General features: G+C 44.0%; 1 protein-coding gene across 2 annotated transcripts in view; it reads right to left on the reverse strand.

The window, feature by feature from the left end:
- The window catches only part of Ip6k1 (inositol hexakisphosphate kinase 1), a 40,892-nt gene extending 26,238 nt beyond the window's left edge, over nucleotides 1-14,654 (reverse strand). For both annotated transcript variants that reach the window (XM_041677022.1, XM_041677021.1), the window contains exon 1: nucleotides 14,470-14,654. The gene's annotated coding sequence lies outside the window, so the exon portion shown is untranslated. The remainder of the gene's footprint in view (nucleotides 1-14,469) is intronic.
- Between the last annotated feature and the right edge of the window lie 2,408 nt (nucleotides 14,655-17,062).

Below are 17,062 nucleotides of genomic sequence, written 5' to 3' on the forward strand. Positions count from 1 at the left end.
GATACGGGTGCTAGGACTCAAGTTCAAGTAATCAGAAAAAGCAGTATATGCTCTTTTGTTTGGTTTTTTGGAGACAGGGTTTCTCAGTGTAGCCTTGGCTGTCCTGGAATTTGCTCTATAAATCAGGCTGGCCTTGAACTCACAGAGATGCAGTATATGCTCTTAAATACAGAGTCACTTCTGCAGGCTCTTGAATCCACACTTGAAAATCTTACTCTTTATGTGTATGGATGTTTTGCCTGTATGTATATAGATACATGCCTACAGAGGGCATCAGATCCCCTACAACTGAATTACACATGGCTCTAAGTAGGTAGAAAGTGAACCCAGGACCTTTGCAAGAGCACTAGGTGCTCTTGGCCACTAAGCCATCTCTCCAGCTCCTAAACCTATATTTAAAAAACAAATAAATAAATGAACTAAGCATGGTGGGCCACATTTTTATTCCCAGCCCTGAGAGAAAAAGGCAGGAAGATCTCTGTGAGCTTGAGGACAGCCAAGGTCTATATAGTGAGATCCTTTCTCCAAAAAAAAAAAGAGGAATATAAATATATTTTATATTCCTAGGCTATAGGTGTGGTGGTACAGGTCTTTAACTCTACTCCTACAAGGCAGATCTCTGTTGAGTCTGAAGCTAGTCAAAGACACAAGGTTAAGACCACGTCTCAAAACAACAATTGAAAGAATAATAAATGGGCATAGTGACATGTGTTCCTAGCACTGGGAAGGTAGAAATAAGTAGATCCTTGAGGCTTGCTGGTCATCCAGCCTCACCTACTTGGTGAGTTCCAGGACAGTTAAGAACCCTATCTCAAAAAAGAATGCAAACATCATCTGAAGAAATGAACCTAACGCTGTCCTCTGGTCTTCACCCAAATAGGCACAGAAGCATCTATGCATGAGTGCGCACACACAAAATATAGAGTAAGTGAAGGGTTTTAGTTTTTGGGGTTTTTTGCTTTGTTTTATTTTGTTTTTAATGAGACAGGGTTTCTCAGTGTACCCCTGGCTGTCCTGGAATTCACTCTATAGACCAGACTGGCCAAACACAGAGAACTGCCTGCTTTTGCCTCCTGAGGGCCAAGATTAAAGATGTGCCACCACGGCCAGGCCTTAAATGAAGTTTTAAAATAACTCAAACATACCTATGATGAGAAAAATCAAAGCACAGTTTAACCTAGGTTAGAATAATGTAGCAGCTTAAATCAACACAACATTAAAGAAACAAACTAGAGTTGGGCACAGTTACACAACACACTTGTAATTCCAGCCCTCAGAAGGCTAAAGCAGGAAGACTGAGTTCAAGGACAGGCTGTGTTAATAGTGAAACCCTGTCCTCAAAAATAAGGGGGCTGGGGATCTGGTAGTAATCATCACTTCTATTCAGAAAAATGTTTGTTGATGTAACAACTAGCAGTTTACCAGTTTCCAATAAATTTAGCTCCAAACCCACCCCCCACTGCCTACTTGACAAAAAACAGAGATGAAATCTTTATTTTCCCTTGCTAGCTTTTATTAAGCCAGCAGACATTAAAAAATACTAATGCAAAAAGAAAAACTCTTCATCCCAGTTCCATTATGCAACTCTCACCAGGCCCCACCACTTAGCCAGCTTTCCTAGAGCCCAACCACAGCTGTTCTGACTCCCACGACGCATCACAGAGGCCAGCAGCTTCCTCTAACACCTCACCCAAGAACTTCACAGTATAGTGCTTTTGATGATACATTTCCTTGTAAATGGAATCTACCCACTAAGTTCTAGGATGTCGATTTCTAACATGTTCTGCCAACACAACTCCACAATGATTTTCTCTGCCATCTAGTTAGGCAAAGCTAGTTAGGCAAAGACTTCAGCCTAGGAATGGGGTCTTCCATAAGCATATTTATGAGCCCTATGGACCACAGCCACCTACCCATTCCCAAATGTAGTCTCTCAATTCTTTTCTTGAGTTCTCTCTACTGCTCACTAGTCCCTCATTACTCCAATTTCTTATACTTATTTATTTATATATATTCACAGTTGGCTGGATTTAGCTCAGCGATAGAACACTAGCCTAGAATGGGCAAGACTTTTAACTGAGGTCAATTCCCACACCAAAATAAAAAAGAAATTAACACAAGTAAAAATCTAAAATTAGCCAAGTACAGTGACAGATACCTTTAATCCCAGCACTCTCAGGGGGCAGAGGCAGGTGGATCTCTGAGTTCAAAGCCAGTCGGATCTATGTAGAAAATTCCAGGACAGGTAGGGTTATCATAACAAAACAAAGACCCTGTCTTAAAAGAAAAAGGAAAAAAACTTTTCACTTTAATATTTGCTCACCAAGGTCAGGATTTTCTTGGGAGACACTCATGAAATATCTAATACAATCATATATCTTATTTCCAGATAGATTAGAAACTTCCTGGTACTCATGTCTATTTTCTGTGCTAATGAAAACAAGCTCCTTTTAACTTTACCTGCACTTTTGGCATTTAAAATACCAAAATTCATCAAAACCTAGCATAGTAGAGTAGGCTTGTAATCCCGGCTGAGTCAGGAAAACCACAAATTCAAGACCTACCAGGCTACACAACCTGGACAGCTAGTGAGACCCTGTCAGAACTGGAGATACAGCTCAGTGTACAAAGCCTACAGAGCATACTGAAAGCCTAGGTTCGATCTCCAGGAAAGTTCCGAATAACTGAAGGAAGTGATAACTTGACCCTGTCTTTTACCAGACAAGCTCTATGAGGTAGGGAAAGCAGGCATCTCCAACAGGTACCAGAGGGAAATGACTTGCCAAGTAAGGGTCCACAGCTAAGAAATACTTAAAACATTATTTTCCTTGTCTGGTTGCTGAAAAAAGTGTTAAGAAACAGGGTCTAGCCAGGCAATGGTGGCGCACACCTTTAATCCCAGCACTCGGAGGCAGTGGCAGGCGGATCTCTGAGTTCAAGGTTAGTCTGTTCCAGAGCAACCAGGGCTATAAACAGAAACCCTGTCTCAAAAAAAACAAACAAAAACAAAAAAAAGGGGGGAAAAGAGGGCTGGAGAGATGTTACAGATGTTAAGAACACTGGCTGCTTTTAGAGGACCTGGGCTCAATTCCCAATACACACAATGGCAACTCACAACTGCCTGTAACTCCAGTTCCAGGGGATTTGACACCCTCACACAGACATACATGTAGGCAAAACACCAAAGCACATAAAAATAAAATATTAAGAAAGAAAGAAAGAAAGGAAGGAAGGAAGGAAGGAAAGAAGGATCTAGCGTTGGAGAAGTGGGGTCATTTACAGGCAGCACACACTACACTACAGGTCACTTGCTCGGTTTACTACTCCTGCAGAACGACGTGGGAACCCCAAAACTGGAGACAACACCTCTTTTCGGGCTTTTTCACACTACAGGGGAACCAGGCCACAGGAGTGAGGGAAGGAGCGTGATGCATTTAACCCAGCGTGTCACTCTCTCTGTGCAGGTGCAGCGGTCATCTAAACACTGAAGGCAAGTCAGGGAGTGGCACATGCCTGTGATTTTAGCACTTCCAAGTAGAGACCAAAGATCAAAAGTTCAAAATGCCCCTCAGCTCCCCAGTGAGTTCCAACCTGAGCATGTTGAGACCTTATCTTTAAATAACAACAAGAAAAGTAAAAATAGGAACTGAGGGCAACAATTACAAATTGTTCACTCTAAAAAATGTCTACAATTCACTATTTCATCTAAAGAAAGAATGGTACCCCAGAAACCCTCACATTATGGCTTGTGTTTGGCAAGGATGGTAATATAATCTTCTGGGACTTTTTTTAGTATATACTCATTACACAAAATGATGGGTTTCATTATATTTTCATACATGCAAATCATGAGCTCTGTTCATATTCATCCTGAATTAGCCTCTCTTGTGCCTTTACCCATTCCAATTATCCCTTTCCTGTGTCTAAATAATCTACCTACTATTGTCATGTTTTAATTTAAATACCTGTTAAAAATAAAAATTCTGGCCAGGCAGTGGTGGCAGGTGGGCAGAGGCAGGCAGATCTCTGAGTTTGAAGCCAGCCTGGTCTATAGAGATAGTCCCAGGACAGCGAGTGCTATGCAAATAAACCCTGTCTTGAAAAACAAAAAGCAAAAAATAAAATTAATTAAAAAATAAAATAAAAAACACAAAACTCTGCTATGAAGAAGCACACAGTATTTGTCTTTCTGAATTCAGTTAATTTCCCTTACCATGATGCTCTCTGATTCCATCCATCTGCCATGCAATTTATACAACTCCTCCTCATCTTTCAAGAAAGTGTTTCTTGAAATTCTTCTATATAATTTCCTTCTTCATGACTGAATAAAACTATTGTACACATATACCGCCTTCTTATTGGTCCAACTGTTGATGGACTGTCAGGCTGATTCAACACATCTTGGTTATTGTACAATAGACAAATGCACAGCTATCTGTCAGACAAAGACTCTTGGGTGCTGCAGGAGTACTATACCTGGGTCATATGGTAGTTCTATCTTCATTCTTTTCAGAAACTGGGGGGGGGGGGGAGGAGTAAAACCCTCAAAAAACTTCTAGTAACATCCATACTCAAGTAAAACCTTCCTAACAAAATCAGCTGAAAACGTCTCCATAGGCAATAAGACACTGATAATATCTAAACCTAGGATCGGGCTGTAGTTCAACTGGTAAACTATTTGCTATCATTTACAAGGGCCTAAGTTTGTCCCCCAGCATAGCATAAAATTGAGCATGGTGGTATAAAATTATACATCCAGCACTCAAGAGGTAAAGGCAAGAGGCTCAGAAGGTCAAAGTTATCCTTGACTACATAGAGCCTAGCTACAAGACATCCTGTCTCAGAAAACAAAACAAAGGGCTATTGGCTTGGCTCACTGGTTAAGAACGAACACTTGTTGTTCTTGCAGAGGCCTCAGGTTTGGTTCTCATCATCCACATGATAGCTCACAATCATTCATGACCAGAAAAAAAAAATTAGTCTGCTCTACTAAAAAGTTATGCCTCTTTCGCGCGCACTTTAATCCTAGATTAAAGGGCAAGTCTTTAACCCTAGCACTTGGGAGTCAAAAACAGGCAATCACTGTGAGTTCATGCTTAGGCCAGCCTGATCTACATAGTGAGTTCCAGGACAGTCAGAGCTATATAGTGAGACCCTGTCTCAAAAAAACCAAAAAGCTATACCTCTAATTATAATGTTATACTTAAAAAGATTAAGTTAAAAAAAAAAGGTTAAAAACCAGATGGTGGTAGCATAGACATTATAGGATAATTAATGCATTAACAAAGTGCCTTTAACTGCAGCACTCGAAAGGCAGAGGCAGGCGGATCTTGGTGAATTTGAGGCCAGCCTGGTCCACAAAGCAAGTTCCAGGACAGCCAGAGCTGAAACAGAGAAACCCTGTCTCAACAAACAAACAAAGTTAAAAATCCACTTTAACGACAGAGAAATTGATGCACATTAGTAAGTAAACGAAGTCTACCTAAAATGGACACAGGAACTGAGATATAGCTCATGTGATAGAGTATTTACCTAAAACACAAGAAACCCTAGTTCCATTCCCAACACTGTAACTGAGCATGATAGTACAAATCTTAGGGTGGAAGTTCAAGGTCATGCTCAGCTACAGGAGCAAGTTGAAAACCAGCCCAGACTATATGATAACCTGTTTAAAAAAAAATAAAAACTAATGAGGACACACACACATATATACATGTACATATATACATATATACACATATGTAAACATATATCTGTTTCCAACTATCCAACTATACATTGTGAAAAGGTAAAACTATAAAGACAGTTAAAAAAAAAAACAAAAAACAAAACAAAACAAAACCGGCCAAATGATTGCCAAGGGTAGGGGAAAGCTGAACAAGTTTTCAGAGAATTTCTTAGGGCTGTGAAACCATCCTGTATAATACTGGAACAAGTTAAAAGCCATATAGGCTACATAGCAAAGATGATGTTTCAAAAACCAAACCAGACAGGCATCGTGATGTATACCTGTAACCAGAATACAAGAGTCTGAGGTAGGAGGACCGCCATGAGTTGAAGGCTAGTCTGAGCAACATAGTGAGTTTCAGGCCAGCTGGGCTACAGAGTGAGGAGGCTCTGTCTCAAAAAACAGCAAAATATTCTGCTTATACATGAAAATACTAAAAGTGAAATCAGAGTTTATTTTTCTCATTTACTAGTAAATATATATTTAAGGCCGGGTGGTGGTGGCGCACGCCTGTAATCCCAGCACTCAGGAGGCAGAGGGAGGCGGATCTCTGTGAGTTCGAGACCAGCCTGGTCTACAGAGCTAGTTCCAGGACAGGCTCCAAAACCACAGAGAAACCCTGTCTCGAAAAACCACAAAAAAAAAAAATATATATATATATATATATATATATATTTAAATATTTTTTCTTTAACAATTTTTTTTAACAATTTTTAAATGACATTTTTGGTCTGCATATTGTGTGTGCGCACACATGCTCCAGTACAGCTGTGGAGACTAGAGGATAACTTGCAAGGGTCAGATTTTCCTTTTACCAATTGGTCCTGGGATAAAACTTGAGTCATGAGCTTGGTGGCAAAACCCTTTACCCAATTTGCGGTCTCAGCCTCAGCCACTCCATGTTTTAAATAACAGCTTTATTGAGATGACTCACACAATTCACCATTATAGTGTTCAGCTCATGGTTTGAGACAACATGCAACTATCACCACAACTTTAAAACATTTAATTATATCAAAAAGAAATACTTTACCCTTTTGTTATTACTTCCCTACGCTTACCACCACCTGGAGGCCCTAAGCAACCACAGATCTACTTGCTGTCTTTACAAAATGATTTGTTCTGGATATTGCCTAGAAATAGAATCACACAAATACGGACTTTTATACCTGGATTTTTAAACTCTACACATTTCTGATGCTCGAATATAATACATACCAATATCTGTTTACTTGTTTTTTTAAGATACAAAGTCCCTCTGTTATATAGCTCTGGCTGTCCTGGAACTCACTCTGTAGACCAGGTTGGCCTCGAACTCTCAGGAATCCATCTACCTCTGCCTGCCTCCTGTGTGCTTGAATTAAAAGTGTGCGCCACCACCGGCCAGCCCCTTTCCTTTTTGAGTAACATCCACTTCATGAACACATTTTATTTATCTACGCATCATATGTTTCGGGTTGCTTCCCTCTTTTGCTATTATTAAGAGCTGTTTTAATCATGTGTATGTAGAAGGTGGGTGGGTGTCTGCATGTGGCTATGTGAATGAGAGTGCCTGCGAAGCCCCAGATGTCAAAGTTAGAGTTACAGACTACTGCAAGCTGCCTGACTTGGGTGCTAGGAACCCAACTTAGGTTCTCTGTAAGAACAGCAAGAGCTCTCAACTGCAGAGCCATCTCTTCATCCCTCTTTTGTTATTAATGCTGATGCTATAAATATTTGCAATCAGTTAAAGAATGGTCTAAAGCTAAGCACAGTGGCAAATGCCTCTTGTCCCAGAATTCAGCAGAATTAAGAATTCAGAGCCAGCTGAGCTACACAGAGAGGGAGGGAAGGAGAGGGGAGAGCAGAGGAAGAGGGAGAGAAAAGGGAGGGAGGATTGTCATACAATTTTCCAAAGTTGCTGTACTCTGTTCCATTCCCATTAGTGGGGTACGTAAGGTCTCCAATTTTTCCACATCTCTACCAGTACTGTCATTATGAGTTTTTGGCTTTAGAATATTGCTTAATGACTGTTCACTCAATCATAATACATCCAGATATTTATCAACTGCAAGATGCTCTTATAAAACTGACAAACTTTAGACCTGAAGAGTGCAGTCTGGTCAGGCATGATGGTGCACACCTCTAACTGTAGGGAGGCAGAGGCAGGAGGATCATGAAGTTCAAAGAGGCAGGAGAGCTTGGGGTAGGGAGCAACAGTGGGCAGATGGTCGAGCAGACAGACACTTGATGACTTGAGTTCAACCACTAGAACTGACTCCTGCAAAGTTGTCTTCTGACCTCCAAGTGCACACCACAGCATAGGCACTCCCCCCTCCCTGCAATAAATAAAACAAATAAAATGGAAAAGTCTCCTTCAGAGACAAGCAGACAGTCCAGTCCTAGCCCCAATCTCCTAGCCTACTCTCCCCTCTTTCATATAATGAACAGGAATAACTCTACAAATAAAACTTTTATAAAGGGGTCAGAAATTCAGAAGCCTATCCTCTCTTCTCTTCTCTCTCTCTCCCGTGTGGTCATGTGGTGGTTTACCAGTCCTCTATGGTAGCAGCAAATATAAGAACCTTAATCTAGGGGCTAGAGACATGGATCAGCAATTAAGAGTGCTTTCTGTTCTATAGAAAACATGAGTTCAGGGCCCAGCAACCAGATCAGCTGGCTCAAAAATGACTAAACTCCAGCTCCATAGGATTCAATATGCCCTTCACTTCTGACCTCCATGGCCATCTGCATGCACGCATGTACATACATACACACAAATAAAGGTGGTGGTAGTGCACACCTTTAAACCCAGCACTCAGGAGGCAGGGGCAGGCAAATCTCTGTGAGTTCAGGCTAGCCTGGTCTACAGAGTGAGCTCCAGGATAGGCTCCATATCTACAGAGAAACCCTGTCTCAAAAAACCAAACCAAACAAAAAACCAAATGGGTACATACTGTCAGGTATGGTGGAACACTCCTTTAATCCCAGCACCTGGGAGCCAGAAGGCAGAAAGAACTCTTATGAGTTGGAGCCCAACCTGGTCTACATAGTAGTTCCAGGTCAGCCAGGGCTACACATTGATAACCTGTCTAAAAGAAGAAAATAAAAGAGGGGTTGAGGTGTGTATGTGCTGAATATAGTGGCTCATTCCTCTAAGGCTCACCTTGGGGGCCTAAAGCAGGAGGATGACTGAGAGTGAAGTTAGCACAGCAGCATGGGCTACATGGGGATTTTCAGGCCATTCTGTACTGAAGTTAAGATCTGTCTCAAAATAAAATAAAAATAAACCTACAATAGCAGTATAATGCCAAAAACATACAAAATACCTAACTGTGGTTTTTTTGTTTTTTTTTTTTTTTTTTGTGGTTTTTCGAGACAGGGTTTCTCTGTGGTTTTGGAGCCTGTCCTGGAACTAGCTCTTGTAGACCAGGCTGGTCTCGAACTCACAGAGATCCACCTGCCTCTGCCTCCCGAGTGCTGGGATTAAAGGCGTGCGCCACCACCACCCGGCTCCTGTGTTCTTGCTTTAAGTCAGAGAGAGAGAGAGAGAAACAGAGAGAAAGAGAGAGAGCACCACGAAAGCCTTCCCCCAGCTCTGCCTGTCACTGCTACTAGTGTCAAGCAAAAGCTGGGAAGAGGAAGTCCTAAGCCAAGAAGAGGTCTAGGACTATCCGCACCAGGATGCTCACCTAACACACTTTCTAAGAGCCAACACTGGCATTAGCCAGGAAGGGAGTGGACCACACAGGCCCTCCTGAAACAGGCCACTTCCCCCACCCTCTCCAGACCTCAGTTCTGAAACACTGAGGCTGGAGCACTGGAGTCACTATGTGCAAGCACTTCAGGTACGGCAAGAGGTGGCGATCCATGACTTAGTTCCCATCTCTACTGTCCACTCCCTTTCATTTCCCTGTGTAATTATATTCCATTTCCAACTCAGACAAATTTAGTACACCTTTATAAACATTTGGTTCTTCTCATCCAAATTCAAGTGCAAAAAGACAAAGAAAAGGTGTCCCTGCCAGAAAAGTTATTGTCCCAGTAAAAGAAACATTTGTGTGTGTGTGGTAATGGGGGGGGGGGTGTAACTGAAACTAGGGGCCTTTTTTTTTTTTTACTGTGTATGGGTGTTTTGTCTGAATGTCTGTGCATCACATGTATGTAGTGACCTCAGAGGCTAGAATAAGACAAAAGAGGGGGTCAGATCTATCTCCTGAGACTGGAGTTGTATACAGGTAGATGCTGATCTGTCATGTAGGTGCACAAGACAGGCACTCCACCAAGTTTCCCCCAGAACTTGTTTTGGGTGGGTGTGGAGGGCTGCACATATGTAGTAGACACTCGCTACAAGTCTCCCACCTTCTTCTGTGGTGTATGTTGTGCCTGTGAGTCTGCCATGTACACACTTAATAGTCCAAAGAAGGGCACCTGTGTCTGTCTTGTTCCTTTGAGGCAGGGTCTCTCATTAAACCTAGAACTAATGTTTTTCAGATAGGCAGTCAGCAAGCCCCAGTGATCCTCCCTATGGGAACAAACACCCTTCATGTTTCCTAACAAACACTCTTATTAACCACTGAGCCATTTCTCTGGCCTCTGTTTTTTTGAGACAGGGACTCGCACTGGTGCCTGGGGCTTGCATTTATCCACTAGACTGGCCAACTAATGAACTACAGGATCTGCCTCTCTCCACCTCTCCGGCACTGGGATTACAAACCTGTGCCACTACATGAAAAAAATTATTTTTTTCTTTTTTCAAGTTTTTATACTGTATTTTGCCTGTATGTATATATGTGTACCATGTGTGTGTTTGGTGCCTCTGCCTAAGCATCCTAAATACTTGGACTACAGGGCTGCTACTATACCTGGCTCCAAGTTTTTTTTTTTGGCTTGTTTGTTTTCCGAGACAGGGTTTCTCTGTGTAGTCCTGGCTGTCCTGGAACTCACTCTGTAGACCAGACTGGCCTCAAATTAACAAAGATCCACCTGACTCTGCCTCCCAAATTCGGGGATTAAAGGCATGTACCATGAACTCCTGGACAAAACATTTTTAAAAAAGCAATTATTGGCTGGAGAGATGGCTCTTCCAGAGGACCCAAGTTAATTCCCAGCACCCATACAGTAGCTTTCAATTGTAACTGCAGTTACAGCAGAGCCAATGCCCCCCTCTGACCTCTGTGGATACCAGACTTGCATGTGGTGCACAGACATACACTTAGACAAACATCCATATAAAGTGAATAAAGCAAATATCAAACCAGCTGTGATTGTGCCAGCAATAATCCTAGCACTTAGTGCATAGCTATAATCCTAGCACTGAAGTGGCTGGAGAAATACGATCAAGCGTTAGATGTCAACCTGGATTGATTACAAAACAAGCTGGTGACCTGCCTAGGCTATACACAGTAATAGTCTTGTTTCAAAAAAACGAAACAGGGTTAGCAAAATGGCATAGGGGATAAGGGTCCTGCCACACTAAGATGACAACTAAGTTGGACCCCTGAAACCCATGGTAAACCTCTGACTTGTACACACTCTTTGACATGTATATGCACACAATCACAATGCAAGTGCACACACACACACACACACACACACACAAAGCAAAAAAACAAAAAGCCTAAAACCAGAGCAAATCCTATTCTGTTGTTTAAGGGTTGCAATGCTTTTACATTTTACAGTACAAAGAGAATGGAACATGTTTCAGAAACTGAAAATGTTTGAGAGGTTTTATAAAGCTAGGGAGGACTTGAACTGGACTGTGGAGATAAGCAATGAAGGAAAAGGAACAGAATCCTAAACGGACGAAGGTCATGGGATTCAGCAAGCAAAATACATATGGAATGCTGAGCAAGCTGTTTAGTTAGTGGATGACGAATAAAACCTGAGGAGGTGGGCCGGGGCTGGCTGGGCAGCAACACTATGGATGCCACATAAGGACATCAGATCTCAACCTTTAATCCTGTTTCTTAAAATCCTGTCCCCCAACCCCCACCAAATCAACACAAGGTTTCTCTGTGTAGCCCTCCCTGGCTGTCTTGGAATTCAATTGAGAACCAGGTTGGCCTCCAACTCAGAAATCTGCCTGCGGCCGGGCGATGGTGGCGCACGCCTTTAATCCCAGCACTCGGGAGGCAGAGGCAGGCGGATCTCTGTGAGTTCGAGACCAGCCTGGTCTACAAGAGCTAGTTCCAGGACAGGAACCAAAAGCTACGGAGAAACCCTGTCTCGAAAAATCAAAAAAAAAAAAAGAAATCTGCCTGCCTCTGCCTACTGTGCTGGGTAAATTTCTGGCTAGTGTAGAATAACCACCATCTGTGGTATCTAGCTGTTCTTAATAGTTTAAAAGTGCTAAACCAGCCCATGCCTTTAATCCTAGAGGAAGGTGAATCTCTGGGATTTTTTTTTTATTCTTTATTTATTTATTTATTTTTTTGTTTTTCGAGACAGGGTTTCTCTGTGGCTTTGGAGCCTGTCCTGGAACTAGCTCTGTAGACCAGGCTGGTCTCGAACTCACAGAGATCCGCCTGCCTCTGCCTCCCGGGTGCTGGGATTAAAGGCATGCGCCACCATCGCCCAGCCAATCTCTGGGATTTTTGAGGCCATCCTGCCTGGTCTAGTGAGTTCCAGGACAGCATGGGCTATGTTAAGAGAAATCATTTCAAGAAGAAGAAGAAAAAAGAAAAGTGCAAAGCCAGGTGTGCGTACACTTGAAAGCCCTGCACTCTGAGGAGACAGCGTGGGATAGACAAAGCCAGGTGTACGTACACTTGAAAGCCCTGCACTCTGAGGAGACAGCCTGGGATAAACAAGGAACCCAATCTCAAAACCTAGAGTGCTGAAGTTTACAAACAAACAATGCAAAGACAAAAGCCAGAGGACCCACTACCTAACAATGGTCTGAGGCAGCATTTAAAATACCCAGCACAGAAATAACGCTATTGTCGTAGGGTAACTGTTGAATCAAGCATCATACCCTATTTGTAAATAATTATGAACCAGTAAACAAAACGTAAAACAAATATTAAACAAAGATAATGAAAGTTCATGTGTATTTTAATTTCCTTGGGACAGCAGTCCTAACACAGGGTTGGACCAAAGAGACTTTAATGGATGCTTGAGCTCCCTGAGATTGTATGTAGAAGTCAATGCTGACAATTTGATTAATAGTCTCCTTCTATATCACTAAGAGATCCAATACCCAAAATGAGATAAGAATCTAACTTAGGCCAAGCTATTTTAGCAGAAACAGTAAAAATTTAACCCTGTGGCTGATTTAATTTCCATAAATAAATAAATAAAATTGATTTTATTAGCTGAGGGGGGCAATTTTGAGAAGCTAATATTTTAGTATCTCCTCCTTTAATAACTACCCAAGAAACTTTATTTCACCAAAGCCAAAATTTTATGCATCATTCAAAAAGCGGCCCTGTGGAAGGGCAATGAAATAAACAATACTACTCAACCTCTCTCTTCTCACAAGCATACATCAAACAGCAACAACCAGCCACCTGCCGGGCTTCATTCAGCCCTGGCTCTTCAAAGACACCTGCAGACCAGGGGGCTGGTTTCTTTCAAAATTAAACATTGCTTGGCCTCCTTAATCATCTCTTATAGGTTTCATATGACAACACACAAAACACCTGTGTGGAGGAACTAAGGGACCCTGGGTAAAAATGTGTTTTAGGGCAGCCAGGACCCTTTCTAGAGCCGCAGACTCTTCTTCTTTTTCTGGGGATCGCCAGCCCCACCTCCATCCTAAGAAACAAGCCTGACAGGCTGTTTTCATCCAGCAACAACAACACTGCGCATGGCTTTTGTTTGGAGACAGGGTCTTGCTATGTAGCTCCGGTTGGCCTGCAACCCATTGGCAATCCTCCTGCCTCAGTCGAGTGCATACCTGATTTCAGTTCTGTTAAAAGTTAATGGGACCATTCAAGACCATCCACAACAAAAACATTTTTAATAGTCCTAACATACTCCTACATTTCCTAACGGGCTGTCGCTTTCGGAGACAAAATTAATCAAATCATCACCATCCTTGTCCTAAAACACACATTCCAAAAAGAGTAGTGGTCAAGCACCAAAGAACTTATACAACCAAATAAAACTCAGCCTTTATGGACATTAAAAAAGACAAAACAACAACAACAACAAAACAACAACAACAACAAAAAAAAACAGGTTCTTTACGAAGCAGTAAACAGTGAGTCCGGAAGAGCACAGAAGGTTCCGAGGGGTCTCCATGGAAAAAGACAGGCGGATGATCACCGCCCTACCAAAAACGCAGGGCCCTGATAACCACCCTTCCTGGCTTATAAGACATTTTAGGCCTGTTTCTTCTAATCTAAGTCTCAAGCGGCCTGAGAAAATTATTCGCAAGAGTGTGATATCTAAGAGCGACATACGTGTATCACTGGTTTGGAGGAACGTTATGGCCGGGAGAATAAGCGGGCAGTGACCACGTCTCAGCACTCCGGGTCAGGGCACCCAGGGATTTGGACAGAAAGGCAGGTTTCCCGCTATCCCGCCGGTCCTAGGGCATAGGGCTCTCCGACCTCCCACCCGGGCTGCCCTCCCAGCCTCCGTGCCAGCATCTGGGAGGCTAGGCGGAAGGCCAACCAGGACGCTGGAATGATGTCCCAGTGATGCTCGGCCTAAGTCCCGACCCTGCCCTACGCGCGCCTGCGACTACCCCGCGCCCGCCGCCACCCTAGCCGTGGGTGTCGGGCGGGTCTTTTGGCCCGACTCCTGTCACTCACCGGCCCGACCCGGGCAGCGGGCGCCCAAGGCTCCCCACGGGAGCTGGGCCCCCCGGGCCTCCAGGTTTCGGCCCGCCCCCTGGCAGGCAGCGCAGGTGGCTGAGCCCCGCAGCAGCGGCCCCGCACCGGCCGCTCGGTCCAGCTCCTGGCGCTGCCCACTGGGTACGGATCAACAACAAGATGGCGGCCAGCCGAGGGGGCGGGGGCCGGGCGTCATAGTAACCAAGGACAGCAAAGAACCCGCCCCTGACTGAGGTTCTCTCCAATCAACGGCCTCTCCTCCCGACGCCTGGAGGAGTTCTTCCCGCTGATTCGTTAACTGTCCCGTCTGTCAGAGTGTGCCTCTCGTGCAGAATGCCCGGGACACGTGACTGTGACGGCATGAATTGACGCGTGCGCGCCGTTCTCATTTGCTGGCGGTGGGGCTTGTGTTAGTGACTGGGAAGACTTCAGCGCCCTTGGTTTTCTCACCTGCGCAACCCTCTCGGTTTTGAGCTGGCAGCATTTATCATACTTCTCGCACACATTTAGGGAATGTCAGCTGTACGGTATTTGCTTTGTCGCCTGCCTCTGTGGTTGGGATCTATCCCAGTTTACTGGTGAGGAAACTGAGGCGCAGAAGAGAGGCTGGGCCAAGGTCACACAGCCTTAGGAAGTGCTGGTGACGAGTCCTTCACCTCTTCTAGCTCCAGAGTTACCGAGTGTCTTCTAAGCATCTCCCAGCCACAGCCTTCTGGGCAACCTTCTCAGTTTCTGATTTCCCCTTTCCCCGGTTTATTTTACATAGAGTTAAATATGCGCCCTGCCCAAGCCTCAGCACGTAGTGGTTACCGTTCTTTGCCCCAGAGCATCCGCTAAGTTCCTGTGACAGTATCTTTTGCTCTTGGCTGTCATGACCTGTCTCCAAGGCAAACTATGAGTCCCATGAAGATGGCCATCCCTTGCTCCCCATAGTAGGCCCCTAACTCTGGACTTGGCTTCAAGGTTAGGATACCAAGGGTACCACAGCGCATGGTCCCCCAGAGTTAACGCTAAAACTTTGAGCTTTAGCTTCTCTGGAAGTTGATTGCCCTGTCTATAAAGTGAGAATGAAAAAGAGGAAAATTTAGTAAGCTCTTAGAATAAGCCAAGTACTCAGGTACCCCCCCACCCCCCACCCCCCACCCCAGTAGCCACTCTCAGGCTGCTGAACCTGAAGCCTCTAACGTTCTTTTTTGTTGTTTGTTTGTTTTTTGTTTTTGTTTGTTTGTTTTTCTAGACAAGGTAGCTTTAGAGCTACCCTGGAACTAGCTCTTGTAGACTAGGCTAGTCTCGAACTCATAGAGATCACCTGCCTCTGCCTCCCAAGTGCTGGGGTTAAAGGCATGTGCCACCGTCACCTGGTGCCTCTAACGTTCTTGCTTTGATGAAAACACCATTATGAAAAGTAAACCATGTTCAGAAAACCTGCCCACATCAGGCAGCTCACAGCAGCCTATAGATCCAGTTTCATAAGACCAAACACCCTCTTCTGGCCATCATGGACACCAGCACCCATATGACATGTATTGACACAGACACACATATAATTTTTAGAGTTTTTTGGGCAGGGCATGGTAGTACACACCACCTTCAATCTCTCAAGGGGCAGAGGCAAGCCAGTCTCTGGATTTAAGGATAGCCTGGTCTAAATAGTGAGTTCCAGGCCAGCCTAGGGCTGCATTATGAGACCCTGTCTCTAAAGTAAGACCAGACCAGAGGAGTGCCTTTTCCAAAGGGCATTCATACTCTTTCTGGCCTAGGGTACAATAACTGGCCCCAGGATGGAGATTGTCCAATTCTCAAGTAGAGTTCAGTCCCACAGTATTGACAAGAGAGGAAGAGTGAGATTACTTGAAGTAATAAAGTGTAGCCTCTACTCAGACAGCAGGTACTCTTGGAGACAAACACGGTGTTAGGTTGGGCATGGGGTCAGCATTGCGCATAGTAAAATCTGTTCTGCAGGCTGCTATAAAGCCCCTGACTATGAGCAACAACCTAGACTAGCACAGAAAGAGCTAATAAGGAAAGAGGGCAAACATACGAAGCCGTGGCATCACCACCGGAAAGAGGCTTTCCTCAACCCCTCCATGACCAGCTAAGCACAGATTCCCACATCCTTCCCACCCCTTTACTTTATGCAGAAATTCCAGATCCTTCCTGATAAAACCTCTACATAACACTGACAAGCTGCCCGTGAGGGCTGGTGAGACTCCCAAAAACCAACAGCTGAAGAGAATCCGCAGTATATTTAAAAAGTGAAGTAAAAACTAAGCATGGTGATGCTCATGTGTAATCCCAGTGCTGGGAAAGGGAAAAGAGCCTAGGTAGGACTTACTGGTCAGCCAGCCTGGCCTTGGCGAGTGTTTCAGGTCAGTGAGATACCTGTCTTAAGGGGGGTGGGAGGGTGGCGATGGCGGTGATATCTTAGGCTGTCCTCTGGTTGCCATGTGCACGGACATATATGTACTAGTGTCAAGGCACCCATGTGACTATATTCCAAACACTCACAAGACTGAGGCAGGCATGCAAGTTCAAAGCCTGTTTAAACTACAAAAGTAAACCATGTCTTTAA

This window comes from Microtus oregoni, unplaced genomic scaffold (genome assembly GCF_018167655.1).
Source record: "Microtus oregoni isolate MIOR12 unplaced genomic scaffold, Mior012 000028F_ref0000031, whole genome shotgun sequence".
In the NCBI taxonomy this organism is placed as follows: domain Eukaryota; kingdom Metazoa; phylum Chordata; class Mammalia; order Rodentia; family Cricetidae; genus Microtus; species Microtus oregoni.